At 43.4% G+C, this 14,718-nt stretch overlaps 1 protein-coding gene across 1 annotated transcript in view; it reads left to right on the plus strand.

Annotated features, from left to right (window-relative positions):
- Positions 1–14,718, plus strand: part of GRID2 (glutamate ionotropic receptor delta type subunit 2) — a 1,050,481-nt gene that overhangs the window by 703,721 nt on the left and 332,042 nt on the right. The window lies entirely within an intron of this gene.

Consider the following 14,718-nt stretch of genomic DNA (forward strand, 5'->3'; position numbering starts at 1 on the left):
AGGGTATTTCAGCAGATGCTGAAATTAAAATGGCAGGCCCTAAATTAAAATGGTGGCTACCATTTAATAGTTCCACAATGCTAGGGTGACCATATGAAAAGGAGGACAGGGAGCCTGTATCTTTACAGTTGCATAGAAAAGGGAATTTCAGCAGGTGTCATTTGTATATATGGAGAACCTAGTGAAATTCCCTCTTCATCACAGCAGTTAAAGCTGCAGGAGCTATACTAGAGTGACCAGATTTAAAAGAGGGCAGGGCACCTGCAACTCTAACTGTTGTGATGAAGAAGAAATTTCACCAGGTTCCCCATATATACAAATGGCACCTGCTGAAATTCCTTTTTCAATACAACTGTTAAAGATACAGGAGCCCTGTCCTCCTTTTCATATGGTCACCCTACACAATGCTCCAGAATGGCACTGTTATCAGGGGTTACTGGAGCTGTGTACAGCTGCCCAATGTAGTGAACAATTGAACTATGGTGAAGTATCTTCAGGTCCTGAAGTTGAAATGACTCCGTCTGTATAGGTTAGTGATTTGATCCTCCTTGACAGGAGGACTGGGATATTCTAGTTCTAGTTTAGTCTTGCATGAGCAAGTAAGTCTTCCTGATCTCTGGCATGTTCCTCTGTCCTGCTGTCTTATCTTCTGGCTTGCTTCTTGATCCCAGATTCTAGTTTATCTTTTTGCTATGGCTTACTCATGAGAACGTAAGAAGAGCCCTGCTAGATCAGACCAACAGTCCATCTAGCCCAGCATTCTGTTCACACAGTGGCCAACCAACTCTCGACCAGGGACCAAGAAGCAGGACAAAGTGCCTCTGATAGTAGAACACACCTGATTAGTACACTGTCCAACCAGGTTTGTTGCATTGGAAAAAGACACAGGTTGAAAACACCTGTGTCTATTCTTATATGAAGAATGAATGAATTTGACAAGTTTACAGAAATGCAAAATGCAACAACAGCACCCTTCCACCCATGTTCCCCAGCAACATATACACTGCCTACATACACCAGTTGAAAACAGAGCTTGTAGAATCAACTATTCTTTGTGGTATAGATTGTGGCCTAAAGATTTTCTTTGGATGTACACCAGTCCTGGTAATCATCCTGTCAAAGGACGTGGAATCAAGTTAGTTAAGTGTCACTTAGCCCTTCAGTTCTCAATAAAGTGGTAAATCTATGTCTGGGCTCTGCCACTTTTAACTAAATAGGGAGGTTCACTTGTCTGAATGCTCCTCTCTCCAAAACAGTCCTTCAACACAGAAATCTTGAGTTCTAGCCTAGCCTTTTCCTTATGACTTAATTTTCTTTGTGGCCATTTTTTATTTTGTTGTTTTATTTTTGAACAGAGGAATACCAAAATCTAAACTGAATATTTTAGATTCAGGGCATATTTGGTGGACTTTTCAGACAAAAGATCTGATTTTTCCACCACCACCCCTCCCCCGGAAACCAAGATCGATTAGAGAATTGCAAAAGGTCATTGGGAGCAGGATCACTCAAAGTGAATATGGAGATCTGAGGAATTTTAAGTATCTTCATGAGACTAGTGTCATTTCTCAAGGGGGAAGGTGGTGACAGATGTATGTTGTTGAGGGGAGTCTGAGAAAATAAGCCCTCCACAATGAAGGGGGAGTTAATTAAAGAAAGGGATGAATGGAAAGGGAAAAGTTGCACTGCTTGTGGTGGGTGCGCTAGCCACCACTGCAGCCTTCCCCCGTGAACTGGGCCCTGTGAGGCCCTTCCGACCACAAGTACTCAGCAGATGCGTTAATGTGTTAATGGTGGCCACCATTAATGCACCAGGGAAAATGCACACTTTCTGGAAGCTCCCATTGACCAGGTGTGGTGGTGGGGAGAAACATGTAATTTCCCCAAGGCTGGGGAAATCACACATTTTCCTCCTCCACACTAAGAGTGGCCACCATTAGTGTAGAAGGGGGAAGTGTGCAGGATGGGGGCCTTAAAGGCACATTAACAAAAAGGTATCCTTACATTAATGGGGACTTTATGGCCCCCATCAGTGCAGGGGGGAAACACCCCTCCAGAAAGTGTGCATGTGGAAAGTGCACATTTCCCCCCTCAATGTCATCATCGTCATCATTATCACATGAAGGGGAAGAACAAGGTCCAACAGATCCTGGGGAAGGGAGTAGCTGCCAAGTTGAACAGGAGCCCTTAAACTCAGAGGGCAGGCAAGACCTGGCTGAAGCCCCTTTAACGGAGTCAGACAATGATGAAGGGGTTCATGAGGCTCCTCCAACCGCAGCTGAGCACAGGCTCATGAGAGTGAGAGATCAGTGTTGGCACTCCAGAGCTCAGAAGCTACGGGGCTAATTGCCAGGAGTTAAAAGACTCATAGCGGCACATGGAAGATACGGGAAACAGCATGCACACCTCTGTGTTTGGGCCATCCAACTCTCTGTACATCTGGATTCCCTGCTGAGCCAAGAACCCTGGAACCGTCACACACACACACACACACCTGTGCCTGTATCCAGAAGCCCTGCTCGGTGACTCCAGGATGATATCACTCCATTCCACTGGCATTGCAGCTAATTCAGGAATCCAGCTGCAGTTTCTCTGGCTCAGCCTCCACACTGGATAACAGCAGCTATAAATCTCTGCTTGTAGCTGGCAAATGCTGACAGCTAGTGGTGGCTGCCATTGGCACAGAGGGTGTGTGCGTGCAATTTCCCTAGCCACAAATGGGGCCCTTAAAGGTTCTATTAATGAAAGTATGTTAATACAAGGCTGCGGAAATTGCGTATTTACTGTCTTCACTCTAAGGGCAGCCACTATTAGCTTGGAAGGGGAAATACACAATTTCCCCAGCCTGCCCTTGGGGACCAATGGGAGCCTTAAAGGCCCTATTAAAACTTGCATTAATAAGATCTTTAAGGCCCCCATTGGTTTGGGGAGTGGGGAAATGCACAATTTTCTCAAGGCTGGGGAAATTGTGTATTTCCCCCTGCTGTGTTAGTGGCAGGCGGAAGGGGGAAGAGTTCAATCTGGAAGGCAGGGAGGACCCATGGCCAAGCATTCTTGGGGCTCAAGGGTGCATCTGCTTGAGTCCATGAGGACTGGACATGGGGGCATCCACTGCCCTTGCGGACCCAAGCAGACGCTCGTGCCATCCCTAACACTGCCCATTTTGAATATTAAGAATGCCAGTGGGCTGTAGTTTCATGTCATCCATTGGGGCACATTTAGATTTTGTCTTCCCATACTTACATTCAGCAGATACCTTGAAAATAAAGTATTGGTACACTCTAAACTTAATGGTTTTTTATGGGAGGAGGCTATTCAGATGGCATCTGTATATGACTTACTTCAAAATGCAATAAGCCACCATGCTGTGTATGTGTACGTATGTATTTTATTAAATTTCTATATCACCCAATAGCTGGATTTCTCGAGGTAGTTTGTAAGAATTAGTGGGGTGATCCTACTCATTCTGCTGAGTGAGGTTTTGATTTCTGGACCATAGAACTCCCAGAATGCTCCACTGTAAAGTTTCCCCCTTTCTGGGCTTATAACATGACTCTAATTATTCAAAATGCATTGCCTATAGCAGGCTAATACACCCCATATAGACTTGGTAGTGACACTGGAGCACCAGTGAATGATATGTATGGTAGTACATATGGATTCCAAGGGTTGTAGGTAAACGCTGAAGTGAATAGGTATGTGTCCTATATGATCAGGTATTAAATGTAGTCCATTATGAAGTGGCAGGTTTCTAGATGCATTCCTAAAAGCATATTTAATATGTGAGCAGGGAAACGTAAACACCAGAAGTCCGTGTGTAGTCCAAATGTAGGAATGGGCATTCATTGAGGCTCTGGCTGATGGCTAATCACCTACTTTAAATGCTCTCCATAGCTTATTTTTGATATTTGCAGATGTGACATCAGTTCACTCGCATACATGAGAATTTTGCACTTTGAAAGCTCCAGAGTTTATGAAATCCTTTGCTCTGTCAGCCTCACTAACATTGCCAGTTCATCTCCTGCTATTTTCTGCCTTCTAAAAAGAGGGTAATTAATAAAACAAACAAACACACTCCTCCTTTAACCTCACAGCAGTCACTCTCAGAGTAATGATTAATTTGTGAGGCAATTCTCCCTGCAATGCGAAAAGAAATGGCCAGCCAGATGTGATGTGAAAGCCACACCAAAAAGGGCTTGAGGAAATGTGGGGGGAGGGGAATCTCTGTTGTGTATTAAGGATGTCGTCAAGTCACTTCTCAATGATTCAAAAGGTATGGAGATTTCCGAACACACGGACTTCTGGTGTTTACGTTTCCCTGCTCACATATTAAATATGCTTTTAGGAATGCATCTAGAAACCTGCCACTTCATAATATGGATTTTGACAGATACAAAAGTAAGATGTATATCTAGCAAAGCTCCATAGTTTTTCTTTGCCATTCACTCATCCCTGGCTTATTCCTGGTTATTACTCACAACATGAAGAAGCACACAGCTCTACAGTGGAGGGGGGGGGCGTTTTCTGACAAGGTTCCATTGCCTTGGAGATAATCTGTTTGAGGCTTAATGCTGGGCATGACTAAAGAAGAGCAGGCACTTTTGGGGCTCACCAGATTTCCCCGCGATGGTCATCCCTAATTGCATTTGGCAGTAAGGGCTATCTTTTCTACCTTCGCTGGCAGGTTTGGGGCTTACAAATGAAGTGCAGCAACATGACCTGACAGTGATTGATAGAGCAATGCTATTGCCCCAGAAGAGAGTCCCAGGCACCATAGGATTCTTACAAATCCCCCCTCTGAGACACAGGCCACAGCTAGACCTAAGGTTTATCCTGGGATCATCTAGGGTTCGCCCCTGCCTGAGCACTGGATCCCCTGTGTGTCACCTAGATGAACAGGTTTGACCCCTGGACGATCCAGGGATAAACCTTAGGTCTAGCTATGGCCACAGTTACGTCCTTGGAAGGGGGACTCTGGGATCTGATCCTTCTTCCTGCCTTCTCCCCTGTTACCTCACAACTGCTACAGAAAGAATTCTGTCTGCTGCTGCTTCAGGTCACAAATGCAGCCCTGGAGAAAGAGGTAAAAGGGTATTCTGTTGGTTGGGGTGGGGAGAGGAGAGGCCTGGATGTGAGAAATCCTATAGCTTCTCCAGACCCCACCCAGACCCCACCAGCACACCACATCTAGATGGGCTCAAAGACCCACCTAGAGGGGAAAATGGGAAAGAAATGGAAAAAGTTACCTCAGTCTTCCTCCCACCTTGCTAGCAACAGCCCTGAAGGGCATTGGATAGGCATGTGCAGTGCGATATTTATTATTTATTTATTTATTTATTTATTACATTTTTATACCGCCCAATAGCCGAAGCTCTCTGGGCGGTTCACAAAAATTAAAATCATCATAAAACAACCAACAAGTTAAAAATACAAATACAAAATACAATATAAAAAGCACAACCAGGATAAAACCACGCAGCAAAATTGATATAAGGTTAAAATACAGAGTTAAAACAGTATAATTTAAATTTAAGTTAAAATTAAGTGTTAAAATACTGAGTGAATAAAAAGGTCTTCAGCTGGCGACGAAAGGAGTACAGTGTAGGCGCCAGGCGGACCTCTCTGGGGAGCTCATTCCACAACCGGGGTGCCACAGCGGAGAAAGCCCTCCTCCTAGTAGCCACCTGCCTCACTTCCTTTGGCAGGGGCTCACGGAGAAGGGCCCCTGTAGATGATCTTAAGGTCCGGGTAGGTACATATGGGAGGAGGCGTTCCTTCAAATAACCTGGCCCCAAACCGTTTAGGGCTTTAAATGTCAATACCAGCACTTTGAATCGGGCCCGGACCTGGACTGGCAGCCAATGAAGTTGTAAAAGGACTGGCGTAATGTGATCTCGCCAGCCAGTCCCTGTTAGTAAACGGGCTGCCCTGTTTTGTACCAGCTGAAGCTTCCGGACCGTTTTCAAAGGCAGCCCCACGTATAACGCATTGCAGTAATCCAAACGAGAGGTTATCAGAGCATGGATAACTGTAGCTAGGCTATCACTGTCCAGATAAGGGCGCAGTTGGTATATCAGCCTAAGCTGATAAAAGGTGCTCTTTGCCACTGAGTTCACCTGTGCCTCAAGTGACAGTTCTGGATCGAAGAGCACCCCCAAACTACGGACCCGATCCTTTAGGGAGAGTGCAACCCCGTCCAGGACAGGGCAAACATCACCTCGCCGGACAAATGAACCACCCGCTAACAGTACCTCCGTCTTGTCTGGATTGAGTCTCAGTTTGTTAGCCCTCATCCAGTCCATTACCGTGCCCAGGCACTGGTTCAGAACAGTCACTGCCTCACCTGGGTTTGATGAAAAGGAAAGGTAGAGCTGGGTGTCATCCGCATATTGATGACACCTCAGTCCACATCTCCGGATACATTTCATTAGGGTGTGCACCCAGGGAATTTTTGTTTTAAAAGGCAAATGTATATTGAATATCCAACCATAAACAACATTATATTTATTTATTTATTTATTTATTTATTTAGAATATTTATATACCGCTCCCCATTGAAAAATTTTGGATAATTTTTTTTTTAATAAATTTTTTTTATTAAACACTGTAGACACTGATTCCCTACTCTGCGTTCAGCTTGCCTGACCATGGGATGGCTGTTGCAGGTGAGGGGTGGGGGAAGGAGGAGATGGTCCTCAAGCTCCAGCATTGGCATGGCTTTGTGGTTACACTGGCTGGAGGAGGGGCTTACTAGGCAATATTAGCCTTCAGGGCCCCTCCTCCTGGCCTCTTTGAAGTGTGGCTTCCGGCAGCGGGTTTCCTAGCACAGCAATCTCTTTTTGCTCCTTCTGCTGGGAGCAACACTGCTGTCTTGAAGGCAGCAGTTCTTTGGCACATGGCAGAGTAGCTAGAGGGCAGCTGGAGGACAATTCCAGCTGCAGCTAGATCCCATTCTGAATCCCTGCTCACAGGCCACCTTAATTCAGCATTTATTGCCTGGGACATTAGGGTGTGCCTCGGCACGCCTGGCACATCCCTTGCACACACCTATGGTTCAGAAGTTTCCCTTTAGTTTATCATTACATTTGTAGCACCCTTGGAACTTCCACTTGAACTATGAACCGCAGACAGCAGAATGTCTTGGAATATCTGTGAGAGTAGCCCCCATGCAAGTACCTTGGGAATATGTGGGGCTGCTGCTGAGTTTGTAGTCAAAGAGCACTTATATGGAGGCACCATTCATTTAAAAAACATCGGCCAGTGCCTATGTCATCCACATAAGGTCTGATGATTTACCACCATGATTTGCACATTCCCTTCTTGAACCACCATGTACACTTTCTGGAACCACTTGGTGCACCATTGTGCAAATCTCAGCAGCCATGTGTACATGCAAGAAGGTGTTGGATCATGCAGGGTGCTCTCTAGATGGGGGCAAACTGGTCCCAAGATGTCCCTCATTAAATCTCCCTCCCTATGCATCACAATGTTCTTTTCCGGAACAATATTTCTCTCCAGATTTAGATAAAAGTAATCAGAGTACATTTTAGGTGACAAAAATAAATCTTCTTCTTCTTCTTCTTCTTCTTCTTCTTCTTCTTCTTCTTCTTCTTCTTCTTCTTCTTCTTCTTCTTCTTCTTCTTCGCCTATATGTGTGAAAAAGAATTCCTAATACACTGTGACTTGAAATTTCTGAGAATGGCTTCTCTCAAGTCACAATACATTTCTTTCTCAGACACTCTGCAGTTAATAGTAGTAAAAAGTACCACTAAAACTAGTGCACTTTGACTGCTACATGCCTCTCCTTCTCTCCCCCATCGGCCTGAAACATTTATTCTTTTAAAAGAAAATTCCCTATTCTTTTCTTAAGAAACATTGTGAGGTTGCTAGAGAGACATGACTCAAGTGACCTTAACAGTTCTGAAGGATAAAGAATTTCTTCATTCATAATGCTGCTTTGGAAGAGTAAGAAAGACATGCCATTAATTATGGGAAAAAGCAGTCAAGCTCAGTCTCCGGATTTTTCCACTGCCAATCCCATTCCAACCTGATTCCATGCGACCTTTTTCTTCTTCTTTTATTCACATTTTGGTGCGAGAAAAAAAGAAAAGAAAAGTCAGACAGAATCACGTTCCATACACATGTTTGTGCACATTTTTAAAAATGTGTGCATTTTTTTCAAATGTCCCTTTTATGTACACATGCACAAACTTACATTTTCCTGTACACATGTGCATGTTTGTGAGCATCTTAGAAACCTAGGCATTTTTTTTGGGGGGGGGGTTCAAATGTGTGCATTGTCAAATGCATTTTGTTTGTTTGTTTGTATTTTTTGCGGAATGCATCACAAGTTCAAAAATATATGGATTTCAGACTGCAAATTATGTCCGGGTCCATGATTGGTTCTGGAAGTGTGAATAAGGTGGTTTTGTATTAAAATGCAAACATGACACTTTCCTCATCTATCCATGAGCCAGTGTGGTGTAGTGGCTACAGCATTGGACTGGGAATTGTGAGATCTGGGTTCTAGTCCCCTCTCAGCCATGGAAGCTCATTGGGTCACTTTGGGCCAGTCACAGACTCTCAGCCCAAACTACCTCACAGGGCTGTTGTTGTGAAGATTAAATGGAGAGGAGGAGGATTATGTACGCCACCTTGGATTCCTTGCAGGGGAAAAGGGTGGGATATAAATGTAATAAATAAAATAAATGAATACTATGCCATCCATATGAAATCTTTGGATGGGGAGCAGTATATAAATATTGTAAATAAAATAACAATAGCATAGGTGCTTTTTGTGGGGTGAGCAATGCTGTTCTAACCATTCTTTAGCTCAGCCAGTCAGTTTGGCAGACTGTCTGTCTATTGAAGGGAGGTGGGATTTCAGGCTTCTTTTAATTCATTGTACTACAGTTACTACCACAGGTGTAACATCACAGCCATATACTTATAATATTACTTTTCTGTGGACGTCTAAGTAGAATTCAATAAGAATGAGAAATAAATTGTTTTTTTATAAAGAACCTCTTAATCCAAATACGCTCCTCAGTAGACAATATTAGGGATAAGATTTTCAGAATATTGGAAATGGTTGTGTGTAGATAGATAGATAGATAGATAGATAGATAGATAGATAGATAGATAGATAGATAGTGTTTGTCTGCTACTTCCTCCCCCTTGCCCCCCTCTGCCCCCCCATGCCTGTCCCCCCTCTGCCCCCCCCCATGCCTGTCTTCAAGGGTTTGTCTTCTGAAATAACCTGCAGTTAAATTGAGCTTGATAGATAAAATTGGCCCTCAAGTTTAGAGGTTTCAGGTGCCTGGAAATCCAGATGGCAGCAATACAGATTTGCACATATTGTTGGCTAGATTCTGGCTCCAGCTTTTGTTGTGGTTCCTTAGTGAGAATAATCAATTTCTAATCTCTTTTCTGCTTTCAAACTATTACCCCTGAGCTTTTGGGTTTTAATGCCTCTCCTTCAATTTTTTAGCTTGTGGGAAACCTACCGAGTCTATACCACATAAACAGCAGCAATTGGACGTCTGGAAGTTCAAACCGAGCTCTTGCAAATAGTGCTGTGGCTAATTCTCCCTCAGCATTTGACAGATACAGAGTTTACAGTGTTGACGTGACCTTTTTGCCTCCCTGTAAAGCGCAATGCATAATGTGTGATTCCAGCTGGTGAAACTTCGTGATCGTTCTTTCTTTGTTTGTTTTGTTTTTCCTCTTTCAGAGTATCCATCAGGCAACTCAAAATGCTGCTCTTCCTTTGCAAATAAAGAGGTCGTCCATTTTTTAATATTAATATAGCTGTTTGGTGAGGGGAAGCTGCAATTTTCAACATGGTTAAGCAGTATTAGGGACTAGGGTTGTGATCCAGAACCATTAAAATACATGGGAACTTGCCACCGCATACTTCAGCGTGCTGTGGACTGCACCTTAGGCTGTTCAGTCACTCACTACAGTGTTCAGGTTGCCATACTATTGCTTCTAATTAGCTGATTATAATTTAGTAAATGCAGCTCTCAGGGATGTTATACAATACAGTTTCTGCAATTTAAGGCATAATTGATTTTGGTCTCCAAATTTGGATTTCTTGGTTTCATCGAGGGGTTTTTGTATGCCTCTGATCGAGGGCTGCTTCATACAGGCAGAAGTACCAAAGGTAACTGTTCCTAACAATGCTGATCCCAGATCTTGAGAAGGCTCCTGTACCTTTGGTCCTGTTTCCACAATGACTTGTGGACCACTAGATAGTTCATTGTGACCAACTTGCACACCGCTTTGCATATAAAATTGACTGTATCCATGCAGACTAGGATGCCATAGTTGAAAACAATGTGGTGGATGTAACTTTGGTCCCTGCTTTTCTGGTTATAATGAATACTTTCCAATTTGTACAATCCAAGTATGTGAAGAGGTGAAGAGGTGTGTGTTGAACCCTTGCCATTCCTAGTTTTAAAAAGCAGCTGGGGGGGGGGCTGTCTGAGTGACTGAAGGTAGTGGTGAACCCTTGTGGGAGGAGCCATAGCTCAGTGTGATAGAGCACATGCTTGGAATACAGAAGGGCCCAGGTTCAATCCCCGGCTTCTCCAGGTATGGCAAGGAACCTGCCTGAAATCCCAGAGATCCGCTGCTGCCAGTCAGTGTTAACAATACTGGGCTAGATGGGCCAGTGGTCTGACCCAGTATAAGGCCACTTCCTGTGTTCTTCTTAATGGCAAGGTGTTGTTCTGTTTTGTTTAAAAGAGGCCAGTGGTTAAAAAAACCAAAATCCTTTGTTTAAAAAATCATTCCTTGTGAACACTATTGGATAATTTCTGTCCAGGCTCCAATATTCCGTTCTTGGACTGTATGGTAGCTTTTCAGCTCCAGGGATTTCTGGGTGAAGCAGATTATCTAGATCCTTCTCAATCTGGCTTCAAGACTTTATGGGACTGAGATTATTTTTATCACTTTGGTGGACAATTTGCACTGTGATCTGGGCTTGGGAGTATGTTCCAGTAGCTTCTACTTGACCTCTCTGCAGTTTTTGATACCATCAACCATGGTATCCTTCTAAGGTGTCTGTGTGACATGGGGACACTATTATATTCTGGTCCTCCTGGGAGGGGCTATTTCAATGTCACGGTCATTGGCCTGCAGTGTCCCTTAAGGTTCCATCTTATCCCTCATGCTATTTAACATATAGATGAAATCTCTGGGAAAGGTTGTCCAGAGTTTGGGGGTTCAGTGCCACCAGTATGCTGATGACATGAAACTCAATCTTTCCTTTCCATCTAAATGCAAGGAGCCTCTTTTAGTTCTAAATCAGTGTCTGATGTCAATTAAGGACTGGACACATTGAAGCTTAATCCAGGCAAGACAGACATTCCTGGTTAGTTGAAACTTCCTGCTTATGAATGCCCCCCCCCAATTCATCTCAGAGAGCAATTTGAAGCTTAGAAACTGGCCCCAATTCAGCTTGGGATGCCTTGGAATTGCCCCAACCCACTTCAGATTCGACTCTGAATATAAGGCAGGTCATCTGTTGTGGAAAACAAGGCCAACCAGGAGTCCAGGGGACTCCCCTCCCCTCGCCTCCCACTCCCTCCCCCCCCCTAGGCCATGGGACTTACCTGACCCCTCCGCTCGCATGGGTGAGCTGCCCATCCTAGGGAAGATTATGACTTTGACCTGCCATAGATCTACTGTTCTGGAAATGGCCTTTTATAGCTGCCATACTTTGCAGTAGTAGTTCTATGGCAGGTCAGAGCTGCCATGGCTCTCCTGAATGACAGGTGGCTTGCTGGGGCAAGTGGAGTGGTCAGGTAAGTGCTGTGGGCAAGCAGGGAGGTGGGTGGGTGGGTGGCAGCAGCTCACCATTGCACAAAGGCAGTCCAGTCCAGTCCAAACATGGATGCGGGTTGAGGCAGCTCAAATCAGCCTGCTTTGACTTAGATTTAGGGTTCAGGACTGAGGCAATGCATACCCCTAGTTGAAAGGTAAATCACAGACTCAGGCTCATACTTTGGGTATATTCCTTGACTTGGTCCTGCACCTGGATACCCCAATTTCAGCTGTGGCCAGGAGAGTGGTTTCAAAGCTCAAGCTAGTGCACCAACTGCACACATTCATAGAGATGTCTGATCTAGTCATGGTCACACATGCTTTAGTTACGTCCCATTTATTTATTTATTTATTTTACATTTATTATTTATTTATTTTTATTTATTACACTTATATACTGCTCCCATAGCCAGAACTCTCTGGGCGGTTTACATGGGGCTGCCATTGAAAACTACTCAGAAAGTTCAGATGGTCCAGAACGCTCCTTTGTTACACTGCTTTATTGGTTTCCAGTCTCTTTCCAGGCACAATTCAAAGTGCTGGTTATGACCTATAAAGCCCTGTGTGGTTTGGGACTAGGCTAACCAAAAGACTTCCTTCTCCCACATGAGCCTGTAGTTTTAGGATCTTCAGGAAAGAGCCTTGTTTCAGTACGACCACCTTCAGAGGCCTTCTCTGTGGGGAAGTCTCAACCCAATGAAAATCCTCAGTCCATATACAGTTTTGTCCTGCCCTCTTATCACACACGTTACTCACAGGAAGGACTCTACGATTATTTATTGTTTTAGATTGTTGAATTGATTTTATCTGTACCCTGCCTTGAGATCGTAATCATATAGGGTGGGATACAAATGTTTTAATAAATAAATAATAAAATAAATAATCCACCTATTAAGATACTGTTTCCAAACCATGTTGCTGTTTTAAAGCAAGTATTCTAGCCAACTGCACGATCTGCTCAGCCACACGTCTGCTTTTCACCTCCAATGAATTAGTGGAGGAATTAGTGGAATGGTTCTTTTGTCAACACAAGCTATTGCAGTTCCCGATTGGGTAAATCTATTCCCTGTGAGTGCAGCTTCTTGTGGAAGGCGCTAGTGCAAATTACATCCCCTTTAAATTCAACATGAGCCCAGCAAAATCAGCAAAAAGTATGTTACAAAACTATTTGAGCTAAAATAAACACAATCACCCACCCCCACACACATACACACAAATTGTCAGGAACTATAACGAATTAGATTAGCTTCGTCATTTTTTAAAATCAGAATCTGTCAAAATATTTCTTGCTTTCAGAGGGGTGGGGGGATTCCTATTTCCATTACTCAAAGCTTCTGACAATTTTCCCATTAGTCAGTAAAGACACTTCAAGAATATGGCGAACAGGGCACTAATATGAAATAATGGTAGTGCTAGAAAATATCAATTTCCATTTGTAATCTATGTAAATTCTTAAAGTAAGGGGTGATAGCAACAATACAAGCTAAAGAAAAATGATGCTGTGTTATTACATCTCGCTGCCCCCCAGGTCTTCCTAGTCACATTTGTTTAGGTTACTGACAAAAAACACGTTTTATGTGCCCTGTGGAAAGGGGAGCCATGAAGGCTCTTTTCCCCCTTGCCTCATGCATCATCTATGGATCTGACGGCTAAATTCTGATTTCAGACTCTTTATTGTCAGTGATGGATAGTGATGATTTATGAAGCAGAAAAGGCAAAACTTGATTTTTCCGCTAGCTGATTAGGCTTCAGGTTAGGAAAAAAATGTGTTTTGGGTTGTAGATGCACCAAATTTGATATGGAAGACACTGATAAAGAATAAATACACAATAAAACCATTTTGTTTATGTATTATCTATATTTAGCACCTCTACTTTTAAAAAAGATAAGAGGGTGCTCTCTGTGTGTGTGTGTGTGTGTGTTTTAGAAGAAAAGGAACTCAGGAAGGCAAAATATCGTAACCTAGCATTTATGTTCAATGTCTTATCAAATGTTGTACTGTGTGGTGCTGTCCTATAGTGCACTGAAGACATTTAAAGATGTGGCAGATAAGATTCGAAAACATGTGTTACAATCCTCTGGAAACCATCCTACTTGAGACTGCAGATGGGGCCTAGCATGCTCCTGCACATCAAAGTTGTGCATGTGGAAAGCTAGTAAAACAGGGAGAAGGATTCTAGCCTAGCCTCATCTGTGTTGTGCTAGTTTTCTACATGTGTGTTTGTGGGGGGGGGAGAATATTCAAGCATGTAATCCCCCATCACCTTTCTGAAATGGCAGAGTCTGTAGAGATTTCAAGAACTGGCTTTGTCATACAGAACAGATTGCATTCTGGGGGATTTGTATGTGGGGGGCAAGATTCAGATGTCCTGACCCTGCTGCTTGGCTTGGCCCTATTGATTTACATCTCTGTAGGTTTTAAAAAAATAATTACTGATAATTCTTTCCCCCAAATTTAAAAGATGCAAAAGATGCACTCTCCCTTCTGTATCAGTATAGGAGATTGTTCCTGAGCAGGTGTGCTGCCATGTATGTATAGGAATGGGAAGATCTACTCAGATCTCAGCTCTACTCCTAGTTCTACCAAATCTGCCCTTTCTCTTATAAAAAGGAAATACCATCCTTTCCCCAACCCGCAGACCTCCAGATGTGTTGAATTACAAGTTCCATAATCCCCAGCCAGAATAACAATGCTCAGCTTTCTTGTTTGCAAAAGTGTTTCTCTTTCATTTAGCAAGCTCAGCTTTGGACTTTTGGACCTGGAATGATCGGTGCTTAAATCATTGTATCTATTTTTCGTTTCTTAAATATCACCTCTTCCTCTAGTTTTGAGGTTTATAATTGCACATTTACACAAAGTAGGAACAACACTATTCAGCATTAGACCACTCA

This window comes from Elgaria multicarinata, chromosome 10 (assembly GCF_023053635.1).
Source record: "Elgaria multicarinata webbii isolate HBS135686 ecotype San Diego chromosome 10, rElgMul1.1.pri, whole genome shotgun sequence".
Classification (NCBI taxonomy): domain Eukaryota; kingdom Metazoa; phylum Chordata; class Lepidosauria; order Squamata; family Anguidae; genus Elgaria; species Elgaria multicarinata.